This window comes from Stenella coeruleoalba, assembly GCF_951394435.1.
Source record: "Stenella coeruleoalba genome assembly, chromosome: 16".
Lineage (NCBI taxonomy): Eukaryota > Metazoa > Chordata > Mammalia > Artiodactyla > Delphinidae > Stenella > Stenella coeruleoalba.
Genome location: NC_137162.1, coordinates 58,130,918 through 58,154,893, shown reverse-complemented (window position 1 = coordinate 58,154,893; position 23,976 = coordinate 58,130,918). Strand labels below are relative to the sequence as shown.

Sequence of the window (23,976 nt, the reverse complement as noted above, 5' to 3'; positions counted from 1 at the left end):
TATGTATGTTTTATTTCTATCCCATGAAATAAACGGAAAATTAAAACCAGTTTCTGTCATCAAGTGCTCTTTGAATTTTAGAACCACCCTGCTGTGAGAAATTGTCAGTTGATCAAATACAGGTTTTTGAATTGAGTTAAATAGTAACAAAATTAGTTATCTTGCTTATGAATTAGGGTATAAATAAGCTTACTGTCATCTCCTTATTCTAACACTCCAGCAGCTATGACTTTGTCCTGGTAAGTCTTTTTGTTTTTAATTATATTGCTTAAAATGTTAATGCTGAAAGGGAGTATTTTTTAAAATCACGTTTCTGGTTTTCAGGTTTTCAAACTTTCAGTAGTGAAACTATGTTCAAATGAGGTTTTATCTGAATCAGAATGAAATGAGATTAAACAAATCCCCATTTGACCCTATCCGCATTTTATCTGGTTGCTCATAAAAAGCAGCTCTCTTGAATGAATTGATGTTAGGTATGAAAACCTAAGATGGTCTATTAAAAAGCCCCCATTTGATGGATGAGGAAAGGGAGTTAATTGTAAATATGCAATACTAGAAGCCAGGTCTCATGGCTCATTAATTCATGATCCAGTGATTACATGTGTTCATAACCCAAATGAAAATTGTCAGTTAAGTAGTCTGTTATATAGGCCTTTTGGAAATACATAGGTCAAGAGTTGATACCCCAAATGGATAGAAGCCTTTGATATAGTTGTTTTGGTATGTGGGTATCCAAGATGTTTAACTTTAACAATAAACAGAAGCATATGCTAAACTTTTATTTTGGGAACCACATCAAGAGATCACACATTAGGTTTAAAATTCAGATTCTAACATTTTTGTTCCATAAGGAGGAATGATTTTTTTTTTTTTTCCTGCGGTACACGGGCCTCTCACTGTTGTGGCCTCTCCCGTTGCGGAGCACAGGCTCCGGACGCGCAGGCTCAGCGGCCATGGCTCGCGGTCCCAGCCGCTCCGCGGGGGCACGAACCTGTGTCCCCCACATCGGCAGGCGGACTCTCAACCACTGCGCCACCAGGGAAGCCCCTAGGAATGATCTTTAAAGCAGTATTTTGAAAGGGGTTGGGGTGCAAGGGCACCTTATCCATACAAGTAAAACATACTGCTTAGTACTCTTCAGGAGCTTCTTTCCTGAATTAGGGGCACAGAAAGGTTTTTTTGGTTTGGGATTTTTTTTTTTTTTTAATTCAAATGCAATATCCCACGCCACGTTAATACAATTTGACAAGTTTCCATTTTCATACACCAGGAAGAGCAGATAAGTTATCCTCACTGTTATAGCGCTGACCACTGCCTATATATTATACCCAGTTGCTCACTTTGTGTGGGAGGATGTATTGTGCTTAGCTGTCGTGAAGGAACCTTTGCTCTGAATTGACTTCCTGTGCATGTCAGTCACTACACCATCTGACACCACTTAGGCTTTGGTTTTCATTATGCAAATACCTGCTAGGTCAGACCTTACCCTGATGGGCACAGTAGCTTTTTAAGTTATTTCAAAATTTAATGTTTGTTGATTTCCTTTTTCCAGAAAAATCTGTGTTTTCTAACATATGAGTCACAAGTTGTTACTTAAGTTCATGACTAGTTGGTAGTCAATATGAAGTCAAAACAAAATAAAATTTTACTAACTAAACTACATAAAAGATGAAAGGAAAAAAAGTTTACATCTGAGCCTTTTTCAGCAGGGGGAAACCATTACTTTGTCACATCTGGGTAGTCTAAGCCAGCCAAACTGAAGTGGGAATTTCCTGCCATATGTTAGTTCTTTGAGCAACCTGTAAACATCTAAAAGAGGGTATGTGAGTTCTTGTTTGGTAGAGCTGTAGCCACTGTGGAAGCTTGCTCCTAATAGGTAGCAGACATTTTTATGTACTACCACTCGTCAGGAGGTTAAGTAGCCTGACTATAGCTACTAACACTGTTTGCTCTTGTTAAATGCATTAATTTGGAAGGCCTAATTTGGAAGGTACAACATCAGGTCTCACCAGTATTATAGCAAGAGTGAACACTGTGTTGAAATGACCTCCCAAATGTGGATGACAGAAATTTTGTTTCATTAATAAAAAGAAGGTAAGACTAAGCCACCAAGGTTATTCCAGATAACTTGAATAAGGTCATTTTATAAAGTCAGTGAAGACCAAAATAAGCCTCTTTATACAAAGGAAAATAAAGAATCTGAAATGGTAGGAGAAATACCAAGTATTTACATCAGCTTCCTGTTCCAGATGCACATGGGCATTAAGAAGCAAAAATTTCATTCAGAAGAGTTGTACACAAAAAGTAGAAATGCTTTATCCAGTTGAAACAAGAGACATTTTTAAGGGGGAAAAAAAGACTTTCCACATAATCTCACTGTTTTTGTCATCCTCTGTAAGGGAAAATATTGACATTTACCAGACTGTTTGCTCCAGCTTTCTGATCTCCTGCAGTTTATTTTTATAACAGCCTTATCGATGGGCCTCTTACCCAGCTCTCTAGGTTTAACTGAGTTGAGTCGATTTGTTACCACAGCTTCAAGTAGCTGTTACAGAACAAGCAAGACATCCTAATAAAGCTGTAAACGTGTTTACTCAAACAGAGTATTGATTTTACTTGGAGAGGGAGAAGCTGGTGCTTAGCACAGTGTCAGGGTGGATGAATTTCACTGCGGTTTTTCATTGTCGTCTGTCATGGTTGTGAAACACTAAGTAAAGCCATCGGAGGATAATTGGAAGTACCAGAAATTTAGCCCCTAAAATCAGTTAACCATTTGGGAGTTTCATAGCTTAATTAGCTTTTATTAAAAATTTTCTCTAGTAATAATAGTCAAGCACTTTTAATGGCACTTTCAGGTAGAGCAAGATTTCAAGGTTGTAACTTGTTAAATATATGAATTTAATGGCTAAAGGTTTTTCAGACTTTTTCTCATTCTAGTAATTAGGCTAACACTAGAACACAATGTAAAGAGGCAGTGATCTATACTCATATCAGCAGAAGTACACGGTTTTTCTGAAAACTCAATTTTAAGGAAGTGATAAAGCAATTATAAAATATTTAAAACACATCTTATAAAGGAAAAATACCCAGTTAGCATCTTTATTAAACATTTAGGTTTAAATGTTTAACCTAAATGACCTAGACACATAAAACTGTCAATGCCACCCCTGTTTTCTTAATACCTTCCTTCATTAGAGAAGAATCTAAAATATTCTAGCCCGCTGTAAGTTAGTCATCATCTTAAAGGTAAAAGTTGATTGCACAACTGTGGAAAAGACACAGGTCAGATTGAGAAGTTGCTTACCTTCTAGAGAAACTGTATTAGGTATTAAATTTGATGAAAGGTATTCATATAAACACTCTACCTGCTGTCTTGCAAATGACTAGAAAAACACCACAGTTGAAATACATCACCTAGGATGATGAACACAAAACTGAAAATTTAATAAAAATAACTTTTACCATTATATTTAAAATTAGTCTTCTTCCCATATCTACAATCATTTATTCAGTGCCTTACAGTAAACTCATGCTTTCTTGCACTACTGCCCCAGCTTGCCTAAATAACTCATAAAAATGATGAGGGATGAACAATTCAAAAGCCTAGGAGTAACAGACTCTATCAGAAAGAACAGTGAAAAGTGATGGGGAGTTTTCTTTACCTTTGAAATGCTACATAGTTATAAGCCAAATTCTACCCTGAGTTAAGCCTTTAAGCCTTGGAGTAGCAGGTTGTAAAATTTTGTTACCTAAGTGGACACAACCAGAGCTCCTTCTTTTAATTTTTCAGAAGGTAGAGGAAGAAATTGGTTTTTCACAGTGTATTTCGATCTCTATTCTATATTGAAGTATTCAAAGACAGAGGAAAAAGAAATAATATAGATTTATGATTATAATGTATCATTCTGTGTTATATATGTGCATTTCAAAATCCCCACAATACAGTACTTTATTTTGTTCTATTCAGTTTTCTTAAGAATGACAACTATGTGAGGGAGCTCATTGTCATGGAAGCAGGGGCAGGGGTGCAGGATCTAGTAGGGCAGCCATACTTTGGCTTTAAGGCACTATTTCATCTGATTCCTTTGGTCAAAGGAACAGAAACCCATTTCATCTGGCTCAGAATAAGGAATTTTTTTTAAGGAAGCACATAAGCATTAAGGGAGACATTATAACACAGTGGTTAAGACAATGGGTCAAAAGACATGGATTTGAGTCCTTGTTCTGGCATTGTGTGACTATGGACAAGTTATTTGACATCTCTGAGCCTCAGTTTTCTCATCTATAAAAATGAGGATAAAATACCTATCTCATTTGGGTTACAGTAAAAGCTGAATGAAATAATGTTTATAATGGAACAGTACCTGACACATAGTAAGGTTTCATATGTGTTACCTGTCATAAAAGGAATCTCAAGCAAGAACCAAAACTGGACAGGTTTTTACTGAGCGTGGAGCCAGATGATGGTTCTAGATTCCATCAGTTCTAGAGACCTCAACAGCAGATATTCATGGATCTTCACTCCATTGCTTACACATTAATGTCACTCAGCTGCATTGCATGTCTGCTTCTTCCTTCCTGGTCTTTCTGGTCCTTCTTTGCTTTCCATTCTGGCTCCTGAAAGAGAACAGTAGGTTAGCTCAATTCACTTTTTGTGCCATTCATAAATAGGATACTGGAAGAACATCTGGGGTCAGATGCCCTGGCCTTGGTCCAGTTAGCAGTAAGGGTTGATTTACATGCTCCAAATACATCAGCTGACCCCCTCAACAATGCTGGAGGTGAGGCAGTTTTTCTTAAAAGGGTAATGGATGGGTGGGCTCTGTACACATGTATGCTGCATCCTTTGTCTTTGCCCTTTTTCTCATACTTAGAGTTCTGAAAATGTTCCCTACAGCATGATCCATCTATCACACAATACAGGGAACATCAAACAGCTTATATCTTAAGCTGGAAACCTAGGAATCATTCTTAATACCTTCCTTTCCTTCTGTCCAAACCTTCAGTGAGTTCTTTTGACTCAATTTTAAGGATATACCTCATATCTTATCTCAAATCCATCCATTTTTCTGCTTTTTCTTTTCTGCCACTTTAACTTAGGCCTGTTTTTTAGTTACTACAGTAGCTTCCTAACTGAGCTCCATACTTTCAGTCTTTTTTGCATTCTATTCCATTTTCCTACAGAGTAGCCAAAGTACTCACTTGAAGGAGAAATCAAATTATTTCACTCCCCGGCTTACAACCCTTCAGTGGCTTCTAGTTGCACTTAGACTAAAAGTCTAAACTCCTATAGTGGCCTAAAAGAATCTATATGATCTGCTATCTCTGAATCTGTATTTCACGCCACTTTCATCTTTGCTTGCGTGCAGTGGCTATGCTGGTCTTCTTTAAGGCCTTAGACACTTTGCACGTGGAGTTCCCTTTGCCTAATATGCTCTTCTGTACTCTACATGGCTATGTCTTCCCCATCCTCAGTCTCAACTTAGAAGTGTTCTCTACCCATCCTATCTAACATGGGTCCCTTCACTATTCTGTACTGCTACACACAGTCATTTTCCTTAATAGGACTTAACATTCTCTGGAATTATCTTATTTACTTTTTTATTATCTTAATTACTAACTTATTACTTCTTTAAAAATCTCCCCCATTAAAATATAAGCTTCAAGAGAGCAGGGGCACTATGTGTCTTATTCTCCAATGTATCCTCAGGACCCACCACAGTGCCTGGCATAGAGTAGATAGTAAATTTTCATTGTATGAATGAATAAGTCAATTAATCACATGCATAGCTACAGACAAACTTACCTCCTACCATGAGATAGAAACCATTCTAGTCAGTATATCTAAGAACTTGGTTATTGAGGGATTTTGTCAGAAAGGGAGTGAGTCAGGAAATAGCAAGTTAGGCCATACTTTCGTATCAGGTCACCTTGACTTAACATTAAACTATGCTAGAATGTATATGTGAATAATCCAGTGACAGACCGATCACAGCTACCTTTTCTTTATCGTTATTTAAAATGGAGGTAGATGTGGAGAGAACACGTGTTAGGAAAGGAAGCAGGCAGCATTTAATATCTATTTCCCTTAATACCTGTAGTATGAATATGAAAACTGATTCTCAAGATCATAATCCTGAACATCAGGTCCTGTTGTTAATAGACAATAGCATACAGGTCAGAGGCTCCTGGCAAGATTTCATAGAACGTGTTGAAGTTATCCAGTAGATCTCTAGATTCGATTTGCCCAGTGGAATGTCCAGTGCCTCAAATAACAGCACCCTTGTCATGTCCTACCTAGAATCTTTACTGCTGTTTCTTACTGGGAGTGGGGTAAAATGTAGCTCCTTCACAGGAAAAGCAGTGAGACTCTGGTGAAGAGCACGTGACATGAACTGAGCCTGGGACATACACCATGTTTCATTTTCCACATAGTTTCCTAAGCTTTAAGCCACAGAATTGTTCTTAATTTTTTAAATTTCATCAGCACCCACATCAAATCACTATTTATTCCCCATCCTATCCTTATTATCTGTCACTCTAGAACAATGGTTCTCAAACTTGAGCATGCATCAGAATCACCTAGAGGACTTGTTAAAAGATAAATTGCTGGGTCCTATCCTCAGAGTTTCTGATTCGATAGGTCTAGGGTGGGGCTTAGGTCACACTAAAGCTGCTAGTGCAGGGACCACACTTTGAGAAATGCTTCTAGAATATTCCAGTAGACTCCTACGTGATCTCTCTGCCACCAGTCTCTTTCCTAATAAATTCATGCTCCACACTTCTGCCAGGATTATTTTTAAAGTATTTATGTGGCTTTTTCTCCTAAAACTATAAAATCCTCAAGGATTAACACTATGTTTTATCCATCTTTGAATCCTTTGGTGTCTAGCACAGTACCTAGTGATGGTAGGCATTCAATAAATGTTGGTTAATTGAATAAATCAAAATACTTTTGATAGCGTTCTAGGTTTTTACTTTATTTTCATTTGCTTCTTATACAAGTTTGTATATGTATACAAGTGTCATAGTGGTAGTGGCATAAGTCTAGTAAATTGAGGATTCAGATTAGTCAGCATTTTAATTTATATCTTATTCTGTCTCTTAAAGTAGGCACAGGTAATAATAATAATAATACAGGCTTTAAAAAAAACGTACAGGGCTTCCCTGGTGGCGCAGTGGTTGAGAATCTGCCTGCCAATGCAGGGGACACGGGTTCGAGGCCTGGTCTGGGAAGATCCCACATGCCACGGAGCACCTAAGCCCATGTGCCACAACTACTGAGCCTGCGCTCCAGGACCTTGAGCCACAACTAATGAGCCTGCGTGTCACAACTACTGAAGCCCGCGCACCTAGAGCCTGTGCTCCACAACAAGAGAAGTCACCACGATGAGAAGCCCGCGCACCACAACAGCCCCGTGAGCCACAATTACTGAACCTGCGCGTCTGGAGCCCGTGCTCCGCAACAAGAGAGGCCGTGATAGTGAGAGGCCCGCGCACCGCGATGAGGAGTGGCCCCTACTTGTAGCAACTAGAGAAAGCCCTCACCAGAAACGAAGAGCCAACACAGCCATAAACAAACAAACAAATAAAGGCAAAATTCCTTTTAAAAAAAAAAAAGTACCGCCTTTAAACTTACTGTCTCATGTGCCGTGTGGCAGCATATATCTGGTAACCATTGGTTTAGAAGGTATAGCAGACCAGTCTAAGACAGCCCATAAAATCATCACTAAAGTGTAGATATCTAAGAAAGGTGGAGAATGAACAAAGAACTGAAAAATCAGATTGATCCAGAAATGACAGCAAATTTTTTACAGGGAAAAGGACAGGGAGAATATAGAATTCAGCACTCTTAGTTACTGTAAAATATTATATCAGGTTTGCTTTAATTACATGGTAATGCCTCTGAGAACAAAGGTAATTACATGATAACTTATGTTACTACTCCCACATTATCTCTTAATAACTATGTAATTAACTTGTCACTACTGTACAGTATGTAGTTCGATATTACTCTTGTATAAAGAACATTGATAAATTAAATGAATAAGTTGGGGTGGGATGAGGGATGAAGACAGTAGGGAAAGCATAGTATTATAGCAATCTGGAATGCAAATGGTTCATTAGATCATTGACCCAGTCCTCAAGGATCTGAACCAAAACCGTGAAGATTACCAAAAGTGTCTGAAGTGAATCATGTAGCTTTCTGAAGACAACAAACATAAAATATAGTAGGTTCACCAAGCAATGAAATAGATAAGTGAGTATGGGATATAAGGCGTATACATTTATGTTTTGAGCGGTTTTTATTTTTAAGTATTAGGAATTTTTTTTTTTTTTTTAGGAATTTTTTTTAACACAAATATAGATCAATGGAACAGGATAGAAAGCCTAGAGATAAACCCATGCACATATGGTCACCTTATCTTTGATAAAGGAGGCAAGAATATACAGTGGAGAAAAGAAATCCTCTTGAATAAGTGGTGCTGGGAAAACTGCACAGCTACAGGTAAAAGAATGAAATTAGAACACTCCCTAACACTATACACAAAAATAAACTCAAAATGCATTAAAGACCTAAATGTAAGGCCAGACACTATCAAACTCTTAGAGGAAAACATAGGCAGAACACTCTATGACATAAATCACAGCAAGATCCTATTTGACCCACTTCCTAGAGAAATGGAAATGAAAACAAAAATAAACAAATGGGACCTAATGAAACTTAAAGCTTTTGCACAGCAAAGGAAACCATAAACAAGACGAAAAGACAACTCTCAGAATGGGAGAAAATATTTGCTAACGAAGCAACTGACAAAGGATTAATCTCCAAAATATACAAGCAGCTCATGCAGCTCAGTATCAAAAAAACATACAACCCAATCCGAAAATGTGCAGAAGACCTAAATAGACATTTCTCCAAAGAAGATATACAGATTGCCAACAAACACATGAAAGGATGCTCAACATCACTAATCATTAGAGAAATGCAAATCCAAACTACAGTGAGATATCACCTCACACCGATCACAATGGCCATCATCAAAAAATCTACAAACAATAAATGCTGGAGAGGGTGTGGAGAAAAGGGAACCCTCTTGCACTGTTGGTGGGAATGTAAATTGATACAGCCACTATGGAGAACAGTATGGAGGTTCCTTAAAAAACTAAAAATAGAACTGCCATACTACCCAGCAATCCCACTACTGGGCATATACCCTGAGAAAACCATAATTCAAAAAGAGTCATGTACCACAGTGTTCATTGCAGCTCTATTTACAATAGCCAGTACATGGAAGCAACCTAAGTGTCCATCAACAGATGAATGGATAAAGAAGATGTGGCACATATGTACAAGGGAATATTACTCAGCCATAAAAAGAAATGAAATTGAGTCATTTGTAGTGAGGTGGATGGACCTAGAGTCTGTCATACAGAGTGAAGTAAGTCAGAAAGAGAAAAACAAATACCGTATGCTAATACATATATATGGAATCTAAAAATTTTTAAAAATGGTTATGATGAACCTTGGGGCAGGACAGGAATAAAGACGCAGATGTAAGAATGGACTTTAGGACACAGGGAGGGGGAAGGGTAAGCTGGGACGAAGTGAGAGAGTGGCATGGACATATATACACTACCAAATGTAAACCAGATAGCTAGTGGGAAGCAGCTGTATAGCACAGGGAGATCAGTTGGGTGCTTTGTGACCACCTAAAGGGGTGGGATAGGGAGAGTGGGAGGGAGATGCAAGAGGGAGGAGATATGGGGATATATGTATATGTATAACTGATTCACTTTGTTATAAAGCAGAAACTAACACACCATTGTAAAGCAATTACACTCCAATAAAGATGTTAAAAAATAGAAATTTAAAAATTAAAAAAAAATTTTTACAGAAAGAATTGTTTTTTTAATGGAAAAAACATTCTTTCACCCATATCGTTTAAGCAGCATCTTGAGTTCGTATGTGTGGCCTATAGGGTGAATATGTGCAACTCCAGGAACTCTTCATTCATTGCTGATAGGAATGCAAAGTGGTACAGCCACTTTGGAAAAGAGTTCAGCAGTTTCTTACAAAACACAGTTTTACCATATGATCCATTTGGTTGCCCAAATGAGTTGAAGACTTATGTCCACATAAAAACCTGCACACAAATGTTTATAGCACTCTTTTCTTAATTGACAAAACTTAGAAACAGCCAGGATATCCTTCAATAGGTGACTGGATAAACAAACTGTGGTATATCCATACAATATTATTCAGTCATAAAAAGCAACAAGCTATCAAGCCATGAAAAGACACAGAGGAAACTCAAACAGCATGCTAAATGAAAGAATCCAATTTGAAAGGCCTACAAATTGTACAAATCCAACTATATGACATTCTGAAAAGGGAAAACTATGAAGACAGTAAAAATATCAGTGATTGTCAAGGGCTGGGGGGGGGTGAGAGGGATGAATAGGTAGAGTACAGGAGTTTTTTGAACAGTAAAGCTATTCTGTGTGGTGTTGTAATGGTGCATAACAAATCATTATACAGTTTCAAATCAAATAGAATGAATGACACCGAGTGAACCCTAACATAAACCATGGACTTTCATGAATCATTATTGGCTCATTAATTGTAGCAAGGTACCAAACAAATGCAAGATGTTGATGATAGGGGAAACTGAGGGATGAGAAGATGAGAGGGTATACAGGAACCCTGTACTTTCTGTTCAATTTTTCTATAAACCTACAACTTCTCTGAAAAATAGTCTATTAATTTAAAAAACAAAAAAGGCCAAAATGGAAAAACCTTTCTTCCACCCACCTCATTTTACCAATATCTTCAGTTTGTGTGTGTGCCTTTTGTTTCCCAGCTTCATCAGTTACAGTGTTCTGAGATGCTAAGGCCAGTGTCCTATGGCCAGTGACCTCACCATTTTTACCAAAAAGCTTGTTTTATTGATATCACATAATGACCATGCTGTCCAAGTAGAGTGATCCTTTCTGCTTAATTCTGTGAGGAATTCTCCCAGAATCTCTGCTAAGGAAACATTGGTCCTTGAATTTCCATTTCAAATGATGCAGACTGGTTTATTTGGCATGTGCCTTCTAAAGATAAAGACTTCATGTGGGGAAGAAAGATTGTGCTAAGGTTCCCTCAAAAACTCTCTTAAGATGCCTCCTCTAACACTGCCTGTGTTTCCCTAAGCCTAAGAGTACAGAAAGTAGTGAAGATCTTTAGTTTTGAGGAATCTTTCTAAGAGTGACCAATTTCATTGTACTTAACACTGATGCTTATACTGATTTACTTTGCAGAAAGCTCTGTTCCCAAGTGGCTACAATTATTAATAAACTCTAAAAGCATGAGTGGAAAACTGTCAGAATAAAATATCACTTAGCTGAAATTCTTGAATGCGTTGTTCTTAATCTTTTATCTGAATAGCTAAATGTCTTCATGTTATTCTTTAAAATAATGTTTATTGGCTTTTTTTCTGATTATAAAAGTAATATTGCTTATTATAGAATATTTAGGAAATAAACAGAAAATAAAAATCGTCTCTGAAATCTGGAAATGATAATAATTTTTCAGACACATAAGAATTTTGCTTTTTTACTGTTTTTAATAAACATGTTTCTAAAATGCATTGCAGCGATTTGACCAAAGAGCAAAAATGGAAGAAAACACATGTAGGAATTTAATAAAGTCAGGATGAGTACAGGAGTACTCTGTACTATCTTCGCAACTCTTTTTTAAATCTAAAATTATTTCAAAATAAAATGTTTAAAAATGATAGGAACAGGGAGGATTGCTTAAGATATGGTAGTGGAACAAAAATATAACTCTTTGGGAAAAATGGAGGTTGATCACATCCCAATTATCATACTCAATATCTAGATGGTGTAAAAAAGTTAAATGAGCGTAAGTGAACTAAAAGAAAATATAAGGTAATATTTATTTGACCTCATGGTATGGAAGACCTTTCTCAGCCTAAATTCAGTGGAAAAAATATTAAAGAAAAGATAAATATATTGATGTAACAATAGAAATAAAAGGCAAATGACGGGAAGTATTCACAACGTATGTAGTAGACAAACTGGGAGAATATCTCTTACAAATCAGTAAAAGAAGAGAAATACCCCAATAGGAAAATAGGTAAAAGCTGTCATCAGACAGTTCATAAAAACAAGAAATGCAAATGGTCAGTAGGCATACAAACAAAAAAAGTTTTCAACCTCCCTAATATACAAATAACTGTAAGTTAAAACAAGATTCTGCCTTTCACTTTTCAAATTATCAAACAGAATTCTTTTATAGCAAGACTGCTGTTGGGTATATACATTAATAAGATTATTTTGAAAAGGAGTTTGGCAATGTGGATATAAAGCCTTAAAATTAATTACCCTTAAAGAAATTTATCCTAAGGAAATTAAAATTTTTAAATGTGCACAATGATAAATGTTATTAAAATGTTATAAAAATATTCACTACAGTGTTAATTATGGTAGAAAACAAAATTGGAAAAAAACTATCCAAAAATAGGATTAAGTAAATTATGCTACATCCACATTTAAAATGCATGGTCTCTAAGAATATTTAAAGGTATGAGAAAATGTTTCTAATCTACTTTTTATTGCAGAATTAACACCTGTAAGCAGTAGAAGATACAACAGCACAAAAAGTAGATACATATATGTATCACAGAAGTAGTGTATTTATATATAATGAAAAGTAAACATTGCTCCTACCCCAGTCCACTAATTTCCCTCCATGAGGTAGCTTTGGTTGCTAGTTTCTGTTGAATCCACCCAGAAATATCCTGTGCTTGTGCAAGTTTGTATATGAATACATATTCCCAGTTTTCATCGAATGAAAGTATACTGGGCTTACTGTTCAGTCTCTTGATTTTTCATTTACTCATATCTTGGAGGTTGTTTCTTAGCAGCACATGAAGATCTAACTCATTCTATCTAGTTAACTGCTTTCTGTTATTCCATTGCCTGGATTTAACTAGTCCTCTCTTCAAATTGTTGGAGTTTTTTAAAACATAAACCGTGTAACCATATTTGATGATAATCAGAAAAGCTAACTCATCCTTTTTACTGTGAATGTTGAATGAACAGTAATGGAGTCTACTGGGTTTTTAGTTCCAGCCACCATGAAAACTATTAGTGGAGGAACTATATGGAAAAGAAAAAAATGATCTGAAGACTTTGTTCATTTCCTTTTAAAATATCCCTAGCTCTTAAGTGTCTTCATTAAGGCTTTCATACCTACTGATGATATTTCTCAGTTCTCTGTAAATGACACTAGGAAAATTCTAAATGTTATATCTTTTCTACAGAAGCAACATGGAAGTTAGGAAATCACATTGCCTTTTGCCCGCACCAGCCATCCCACCTCTATGTGCTTTGAGGAAAAAACTAGCTTAGCACCTCAGCCCAGTTTAAATTATGTCTCAGACCTCGTCTCCAACACTGGATTCAGTTATACTAAAATTGATCACTCTCTTTATTATTTTTTTAACATCTTTATTGGAGTATAATTGCTTTACAATGTTGTGTTAGTTTCTGCTATATAACAAAGTGAATCAGCTGTATGTACACATATATCCCCATATCCCCTCCCTCCCCCCATCCCTCTCCCACCCCTCTAGGTGGTCACAAAGCACCAAACTGATCTCCCTGTGGGATGCAGCTGCTTCCCACTAGCTGTCTGTTTTACATTTGGTAGTGTATGTATGTCAGTGCTACTCTCTCATTTCATCCCAGCTTACCCTTCCCCCTCCCCGTGTCCTCAAGTCCATTCTCTACATCGGCATCTTTATTCCTGTCCTGCCCTTAGGTTCTTCAGAACCAATTTTTTTTTTTTGTAGATTGCATATATATATGTTAGCATACAGTATTCATTTTTCTCTTTCTGACTTACTTCACTCTGTATGACAGACTCTAGGTCCATCCACCTCGCTACAAATAACTCAATTTAATTTCTTTTTCTGGCTGAGTAATATTCCATTGTATATATGTGCCACATCTTCTTTATCCATTCATCTGTCGATGGCCACTTAGATGTCCTGGCTATTGTAAATAGAGCTGCAGTGAACATTGTGGTACATGACTCTTCTTGAATTATGGTTTTCTCAGGGTATATGCCTAGTAGTAGGATTGCTGGGCCATATGGTAGTTCTATTTTTAATTTTTTAAGGAACCTCCATGCTGTTCTCCATAGTGGCCGTATCAATTTACATTCCCACCAACAGTGCAAGAGGGTTCCCTTTTCTCCACACCCTCTCCAGCATTTATTGTTTGTAGATTTTTTGATGATGGCCATTCTGACTGGTGTGAGGTGATACCTCACTGTAGTTTGGATTTGCATTTCTCTAATGATTAGTGATGTTGAGCATCCTTTCATGTGTTTGTTGGCAACCTGTATATCTTCTTTGGAGAAATGTCTATTTAGGTCTTCTGCCATTTTTGGATTGGGTTGTTTGTTTTTTAGATATTGAGCTGCATGAGCTGCTTGTATATTTTGGAGATTAATTCTTTGTCAGTTGCTTCATTAGCAAATAATTTCTCCCATTCTGAGAGTTGTCTTTTCGTCTTGTTTATGGTTTCCTTTGCTGTGCAAAAGCTTTTAAGTTTCATTAGGTCCCATTTGTTTATTTTTGTTTTTATTTCCATTTCTCTAGGAGGTGGGTCAAATAGGATCTTGCTGTGATTTATGTCATAGAGTGTTCTGCCTATGTTTTCCTCTAAGAGTTTGATAGTGTCTGGCCTTACATTTAGGTCTTTAATCCATTTTGAGTTTATTTTTCTGTATGGTGTTAGGGAGTGTTCTAATTTCATTCTTTTACCTGTAGCTGTCCAGTTTTCCCAGCACCACTTACTGAAGAGGCTGTCTTTTCTCCATTGTATATTCTTGCCTCCTTTATCAAAGATAAGGTGACCATATGTGCGGATCACTCTCTTTAACATCAGTAAAAGAAAATTCCAAATGAAATTTACCAGAAGGTAATAATCTGTACCAGTTGTTAATGGACAGAGGTTTATTCTGAGAGCTCTGGGTCTGTGATTGTTCTAGGATTCAAAGCCAGCTGATACTAGCCCTAGGAACCAAATTCAATGTCATTGAAGCCTTCACCTACCCTGTGCCTCAACAGCTGGAGACCTAAGGTCCGTGACTTGGCCTAAATTTGGGGAAAGTCTGAGAGGCCCTGGGATAAGCCTATCTGTAAAAGGATCAGAGGGGAGTTAGAGGTCACAGAGAGAATGAACCAAAGTAAAAAGGTAACAACAATCGCCTCAGTATATGAGTTCTTGATTTGGAAAACTACTGATATTTCTTGTTCTCCAGTGTTATGCCTCCTGTTCCTCTTCTCATGGCTGTGCTGAAAGGCATATATGCAGAGCCTTACCCTTCATTTTCAGCATGATGTACTGACAAGGACCGTAAGCTAATGGCCCCTAAAAAGGAGCTTCTAAGGTGCTTTTTCATATTGAGTACACATGCCAAGTCAGTTATTTAAGATTTTACTTCTTGACTTCTTGTTAGGCCCAAAATCTTTAGTAAAAGAGTGCAAAATTCTTTTTTAAATTTATCTGCAAGCCGTATTTATCTGCTATAGTGTCTGCCAACCACACTTTTTATAATTCACCACATTCAGTGAATGAAATATGAATAAGCACTTTGTTTACTTACTGGCACAGAATTTGTATATATTAATAGCATATTGTCATTATTTGTATTTTTCCTACCTAAAAAATACTTTATTGGAATAATATTCTAAAAATGCAGAGAACTTTTAAAAATTGGTGGGGGGGGGGGCAGAGGAGACCAAAAATTCTATAGAAAAATAAGCAAAAGATCAGAATAAACAACTCACAGAAAGAGATTTGTTCTTTACACATATAAAAAGATGTTCAACCTCACCCATAGTAAGAAAAATGCAAATTAAAGTTACATTGAGATATTGTTTCTAACCCATCAGATTGGCAAAAATTCAGAAGCTTGGCAGTATACTCTCTTATTGAGGCTGTGGGGAAGCAGACACCCTCAAACATGACTAGTGGAAATGCAAAACAGTTCAACCCCAAGGAGGGGGAATTTGGAAATATCTAACAAAACTGCTTATATATTTACCCTTCAACCCAGAAAATTCTACTTGTAGAAATTTATCCCAAAGATAACACACACACACCCAACAACACAAAAATATGTATGCAAAATGTTATTCATTACAGAATTATTTATTATTTCAAAGCATTAGAAACTATGTGAACATTCACACATAGGAGATGGAGTGAATAAACTATGGTATATCCATACAATATGGTGCTATGCAGCTGTAAAAAAGAATGAGGAGAATCTCTATGTATAAATATGCAGTGATTTCCAGGTGGTGTTTTAAGTGAAAAAAGCAAAGTGCAAAAGGGCATGTATTCTATGCTACCCTCCTTTTGTGTAAGAAAGAAGAGGAAATAAGAAAATGCACATATATCTGCTTACCTTTACAAAAATAAACACAGGAAGACAAACCAGAAAACAGTGAAATTGGATACATACATTGGGGACGGGCACAGAGGGGCACAGTGTAAAAGAAAGTGACACTTCTCTGAGTATACCTTTTTTAGAGTTTTTACTTGGAAACATGTTAATATTCTACATATTTTTAAAGACACATTAAATTAACAAGGATGAAAGTAGGGAACGGAAACTGAAAGCAAACTGCCCAACATTTTTTTCAGTCTTAAGTAAAGTGAACCATTCTAAAGTGGAGTAAAAAAGAGAACCAATCTAAAGAGCAGACTGAACACAGTATTTGAGTACATTGGAGAACAGCAAACCAATTCCAAACTCTTTTTAGTAAATTTGGGTTTTCGTAGAATAAAGTGGTGAAGCAATTTTGAAGCTGTTTTAAGAGTTATTTCAAAACTGAGCCAATTGTGGATCAACTTATACTCCGATTAAAAAAAAAACTAAAAAAAAAAAAACTGAGCCAATAAATAAATGTGTTGATATTGTTGGGAACTAGGGTTTTCACTATAGAAGAAAGTACAAAATCATGATAATGGAAGGGGGGAAGGTAAGAAAGAACTCTGTGGGGATGGACTGGAATTGGAAATATTGGTGTCAACTCAATTTCTAAAATAGTTCTGTGTATATATGTATATACATATGTACACATTTATGTGTGTAAGTATGTATATCTGTGCATGTGTGTACATGCATACTTCCTAGCTCAATTCACTGACAGAGTCCAAAAGCAAAGAATGCACTTACCACCCACACTTTGATCTCTAATACTATTCCACCCTGATAGGAAAAAGGTATCCTTGGAAAAATGGCTGATTCCAGGGCTGGGATAGGGTGGGTTTAAGAGCCCAGAACATAATGCCAGAAAGTAAGGAAGTGCTCAAAAATAGTGTGAGGGCAGGTCCAAGGACACCTGAGCCAACTTGAAGGTGCTCCTACTGGCAAAAAGTGGGGCATTTTGAGCACCAAATTAAAGGCTGTCATGAATTATAAACCATTGATTAAAAAACAAAAGTCTGGGCTTCCCTGGTGGCACAGTGGTTGAGACTCTGCCTGCCGATGCGGGGGATGCGGGTTCGTGCCCCGGTCCAGGAGGATCCCACATGCCGCGGAGCGGCTGGGCCCATGAGCTATGGCCGCTGAGCCTGCACGTCCGGAGCCTGTGCTCCGCAACGGGAGAGGCCACAACAGTAAGAGGCCCGCGTACCGCAAAAAAACAAACGAACAAAAACAAACAAACAAAAAAGTCTGTGCTCCTTATTGATAAATAAATAGATTAAAAATAATAAATGGGAGAAAAGGTAAGCTCTTGCATATAGTAAAATGCCAGAAGCTGACTGGTAAATGTGAAAGGAGTGCTGGAGTTAGAAAATCATAAGTTGCTTCCGTTAATAATCATGAGTGAATACTAAATCTGGGAGAAGGGATTGGGATTTTTGATGGGGAGTAGCATATTTGCATGATATTAAACTGTCTACCAACAGGCTCCCTGTTAGATGCAAGGGAAATAGGACAGCACCTTGATCAGGTGATCAAAATTGTCACCAATGAACAGCAGCCAGACATAATATGCTCTTAAATGTGTGATACCCTGAGAAGAATAACATAATTTTTCTAGTATTCTGGCCAGGAACGCATAGTCTGAATTAATCATGAGGAAATATCAAACAAACCAAAATAAGAATCACTCTATTAAATACAGAGTAGCGGAAGACTGTATTCTTTGTAAATGTCCTTCTCACAAAAGTCAAAGAAAGACTGAGGAAATGTTCAAGATAAAGGAGACTAAAAATATGACAAATCCTAGACTAAATTCTATCCTAGAAGGAAGAAAAATGCTATAAAGGACATTATTGGGTCATTGACAAAACTGGAATACGGACATTCGATTAGATAACAGTATTCTAACAGCGTTACTGAAGTTGGTGACTATGGTTATGTAAGAGAATAGCCTTATTCTCAGGGAAGACACATAGATAATATTTAAAGGTAAAGGGAGATGACAGATGCAACTTCCTCTCAAATAGTTAGGGGGAAAATTGTACAAAAAGAGAGCATGTGCACAGAAGGAACAAAATGTTGACAATAAGTGCATCCAGGTAAAGGATATGTGGGTACTATTTGCATTGTTTTTATTCCTACAAGTTTTCTCTGAATTTGAAGTTATTTCCAAATACAGTTTTTTAAAAGTACATTTTAGACCAGCTAATAATTAAAATCTAAACTTAAAAAATTATATTGCAAAACATTATGCTAAGTGAAATAAGCCAGACACAAAAGGCCACATATTGCATGATCCTACTCACGTGAAGTACCCAGAGTAGGCAAATTCATAGAAACAGGAAGAATAGCAGTTACCAGAGGCCAGGAGTAGGGGGAATGGAGAGTTTAATGAGTATAGTTTCTGTTGGAGGGATGAAAAAGTTCTGGAAATCGATAGAGGTGATGGTTACACAACATTGCAAAATGTACTTAATGCCATGAATTGTACACTTAAAAATGGTCAAAATGGTAATTTTTAGATTATGTATATTTTACACAATAAAAAATGTATCTTGGGAATGTTTAATTCCTATTATAAAAGGATTTCCTATGATTCTTTAATATAATATAATATAAGGGAGTTTTAATATAAGCTCTCTTTATTTAAACTATTTTATACAACTTTTGAAGATTCACACCAGCTACTTTATGAAGGTTCCACTTAAAATTGATTGTATAACTTCTGTAGTTCATCTCAGTTCGTTTTTTAAAATAGATTATTAAAGAACTGATATTCACCTGGGGCAAAGGTCTTAGCTTTTTTCTGCATCCAGGTTTTCCACTTGTCAAAGAAAATGTCTCTTCAGGGGACTTCAATCATCAGCTTGCTCTTCTCTTAGAAAGAGGATGCTGCTATTTAGGCTTCACAAAAATATTTCATAAACATAAGCTTTCTTTTCTCTCAAACATACCAGGAGGAATGAGGAAAACAGATGTTCCTTGTAAGTCTTCTGATAGACGTGTTTCCATTGTAAGCTGATCTGACTAAATTTGGCATCTGTTCCATTCACTGTGTGGGCTGAGCAGTTTAGTCTCACAGTTTGGCTGAAAGTTAATATCGACCTTTGACTGTTACCTGAAAACCCATTGATAAAATACTCTTACTAAACCTCTTGAGAGAGTGATTTCACTTTCTAAGCAAACGTCTTCAAAATACATCACTCCATTAACCAAATTAATTATTCTTTGGTTGGGCGTACTTATTTATTTTATTGGATACAGAGCATTCCCCAAATCTGACAGGGAGAAGCCTGTGTGGTCAGAATGGTAGAAGAGAAAGAACATAAATCTCTTATAATGCTCTCTACAGGTCACTACACCACAGCTTTTAAATTAACCTTCACCCCCCAGCTGCCCAGGGGCTATGGGAGGGCCTAAAAGTCTGGCTACGGAGCAGTTTCTCATTATCATCTGTTCTTCTGAGTATTTGAATACTGCTACAGCAGCTCGGGTTTTCCTAAGAGGGAAGTAGCCCCAGATTCTTCTGTTCTTGACTATCTTATTTATAACTACAACAATTTTTTATATAGTTTTATTGCAGTATAATTGACATACAGTAAACTGCACATGTTTAAAGGGTACAGTTTTACAAATGTTGAATGATGTATACACCTATGAAACCATCACCATGGACATATCTACTGCTTCCATGCTACTTGGATTGTTTTCCAGTTTCGGGCTATTCCAAGTAAAGATGCTCAGAACATTCATTTACAAATCGTGGTATGGAAAAATGCTTTCCTTTACCTTGGGTTAAATACCTAGAAATAGAAAAACTGAGTCATATAGTAGGTGTATGTTTAACTTTTTAAGATGCAGATAAATGGTTTTCAAAAGGGGGCTTATCATTTTATAGTCTCACAATCAGTATATGAGAGTTTCAGTTGATCTGTACCCTTGTCAACACTTGGTTTGTCAGTCTTTTTAATTTTAGCCATTCTGGCGGGTGGGCAGTGGTATCTAATGGTGGCTTTAATTTGCGTTTCTCTAATGAATAATGATGTTGAACATCTTTTCATGTGCTTATTTGATATCTGTTTATCTTTGCTAAAGTGTTTGTTCAACACCGTTGCCCATTTTTTATTGGGTTGTTTCTTGTTATTGAAGTATAAAAATGTTTAATTTGGCAAAGTCAAAATTATTTTTTCTCTCATAAAAGTTTATACTTTTGGGCTTCCCTGGTGGTGCAGTGGTTGAGAGTCCGCCTACCGGGGCATGGGTTCATGCCCCGGTCAGGGAAGATCCCACATGCCACGGAGCGGCTGGGCCCGGGAGCCATGGCTGCTGAGCCTGCGTGTCTGGAGCCTGTGCTCCGCAACGGGAGAGGCCACAACAGTGAGAGGCCCACGTACCGCAAAAAAAAAAAGTTAAGTTTATACTTTTTATGTCTTAAGAGATCTTTGGCAAGTCCAAAATCACTAAGATTTCCTCCTAAGTTTTCTTCTCAGAGTTTTATGGTTTTACCTCTTACATTTAGACCTATGTTTCATTTCAAGTTAATTTTTGTGGTTGATGTGAGGAAGAGTAGAAGTGGGGGCTTTTGTTTTTGTTTTTTTTCCACATATGGCCATCCAGCTCTTCTAAGAACATTTGTTTAAAAGATTACCCTTTCTTCATTGAATTACTTAATACCTTTGTAAAAATCAATCGACCATATAGAAGTAGGTTTATTTCTGGACCGTCTATTCAGTTGCATTGATTTGTCTATCTTTATGCCATAATGTCTCAATTATTGTAGTTCTGTAATAAGTTTTTTAATCAAGTAGTCTTCTTTTCAAAGTTGTGTTTTGATTAGTCTAAGTTCTTTGCATTTCCACATAAATTGTAGAATCAGCTTGTCAGTTTCTGTTAGAAAAGTCTGCTAGAATTTTGGTTGATATTACATTGAATCAGTAGAGCTGATAACAATATTGAATCTTCTGATCTCTGCACACTTTATATCTATTCATTTACTTAGCTTTTTAAAATTTCTCTCAGCATTGTTGTTTTGTTTTCTCAGCACTGTTTTGTCATTTGCAGTGTAAATAAATGTCTTACCTTTTGTCATATTTAGCCCTAGGTATTTCACATATTTGATGGTATGGTGAATAGTATTTTTAATATCAATTTTGCTGGCATATACAATTGCTATATATACACATTACTAGTACAGAAATCCAATTGATTTTTGCATAGTGATTTTGTATCCTGCAGTTTTACTAAACTCACTTAGTAGCTCTAGTAACTTTTTTCTAGATTCCATAGGATTTTCTACATAGACCAGGATTTATCAGTCTCGGCATTATTGACATCATAGGATATTTAACAGCATCCCTGGGCTCTACCCACTAGTTGCCAGTAGCACCCTCTGCTGCAGGTTTGACAACCAAGAACGTCTCCAGACATTGGCAGTTTTGCCCCCCAGAGAACATTTGGCATTGTTGAGAACCGTAGACATAGACAGTCATGCCATCTGCAAATGAAGACAGTTTTACTTCATTTTCAGTCTTGATGCTTTTTCTTCTTTCTTCTGTTTGCCATATTGCACTGGCTAGGGTGTCCAGTACAATGTTTAAGAACAAACTTTCTTTCCTTGTTCTCAATTCTAAGGGAAAAACATTCCATCATCCACCATTAAGAATGATATCAAATGCAAGTTTTTCACAAGTGCCCTTTATGAGGTTGAGGAAGTTCCCTTCTATTCCTAGTTTGCTGAAAGTTTTTTTTTAGAAACTGATCTTGGATTTTGTCAGATGCTTTTTCGGCATCTGTGAAGATGATCTTATGGTTTTCTTACTTAGTGTGGTAGATTACATTGATTGGTTTTTGAATGTTAAATCAACCTTGTATTTCTGGGATAAATGCTGGCTGATTATGATTTATTATCTTTTTAAAAATATACTACTGGATTGGATTTGTAAAATATTTGCATCTTTTCTGATTTTGGTATCAGTAATGCTGGCCTCAAATAATGAGTTGTGAAGTATTCTCTCCTTTTCAGTTTTCTGAGTAGTTTGTATAGCATTGACATTATTTTTCTTCCTTAAATATTTGGTAGAACTCAACCAGTGACACCATCTGAACCTGGAATTTTCTTTATTTTTGTGCTTTTAATGTGCTTTTTAATTATAAAATCAAATATTTAATAGCTAGAAGGCTCTTCAGGTTATCTATTTCTTCCTGAGTGAGCTTTGATAGTTTGTGTCTCTCTCCAGAAGTTTGTCCAGTTTAACTGGTCAGATCTATTGGCATAAAGTTGTTAATGTTTCCTTATTATCCTTTTAGCGTGTGTAGATGCTGTAGTGATGTCATGTCTCTTATTACCAATATTGGCAATTTATAGCTCCCCTCTTTTTTTCCTGATCAGTCTGTGTAGATGTTTAATTTTATCCTACTTTGACTCCCAATTCCATCTTCTCAAGTCAGTGAAGCTGTCAGGCTCTGCCTAGGCTGTCCTTCCATGTGTTGTGGCCTGGTAACTTTTGCAGTTTACCTCATTTGTTTCCCTTCTTTCATGGATCTTTTGTGGCTGATGTACAATATTTGAAAAACTTTGTTGCATGTGCTTTGTTTTTATTTTAAAGTTGTTTCTGGGCTTCCCTGGTGGCGCAGTGGTTGAGAGTCTGCCTGCCGATGCAGGGGACACGGGTTCGTGCCCCGGTCTGGGAAGATCCCACATGCCGCGGAGTGGCTGGGTCCGTGAGCCATGGCTGCTGAGCCTGTGCGTCCGGAGCCTGTGCTCCGCAACGGGAGAGGCCACAACAGTGAGAGACCCGGGTACTGCAAAAAAATAAATAAATAAAAAAGTTGTTTCAGGAAAAAGGGTAAATCTGGTTCCTTTTATTTCATGTTGGTCAGAAGCAGAAGGCCTGTTTCCTACCTTACCATATTTATTTTAATGTCAAGCCCGTCCATGGTGCTTGACTATAGAAATTATTTCGCTGTTACTTCTGGGAGTGAAAGAGATATAAGGTCATTCATAACTTTTCAACTCTCAAATTTGTTCTTGGAGAGATATCCAGATATTTTTGCCAAATAGCAATTTTCTAGGAATAACATCAATACAGAAGGAATCCAGAGAGATAGGCAGAGGCATAACTAATAATTTCTCAGCTGTAAAGACCCAATATAATATTATTTGGCCAGTATTTCTTACTTATAACCTTTTAATCTCAGAGTTAAAGTCTCCTTATCAAGGAAAGCATGATAGTTTAGGCTTAGAAAGACTAGGTTGACTTGGTGGTGAGTTGTCACATCCCGACTTGAGCTCTTTAAAAGAGCTCTTTCTTTAAAAGAAATATTAGGAAAGAACTCTCTAACCCTAGAGGTTTGACACTTCACTTTCAAGACTGAAAAAAGGCATAGGTATGTAGACCATTTTTCGTTCTGACCCATATGACATTTCTGATGCTGTTACACAATACTCATGTATT

At 36.8% G+C, this 23,976-nt stretch overlaps 1 protein-coding gene across 8 annotated transcripts in view; it reads left to right on the top strand.

The window, feature by feature from the left end:
• Window positions 1-23,976, top strand: part of ADK (adenosine kinase) — a 502,280-nt gene that overhangs the window by 457,417 nt on the left and 20,887 nt on the right. The window lies entirely within an intron of this gene.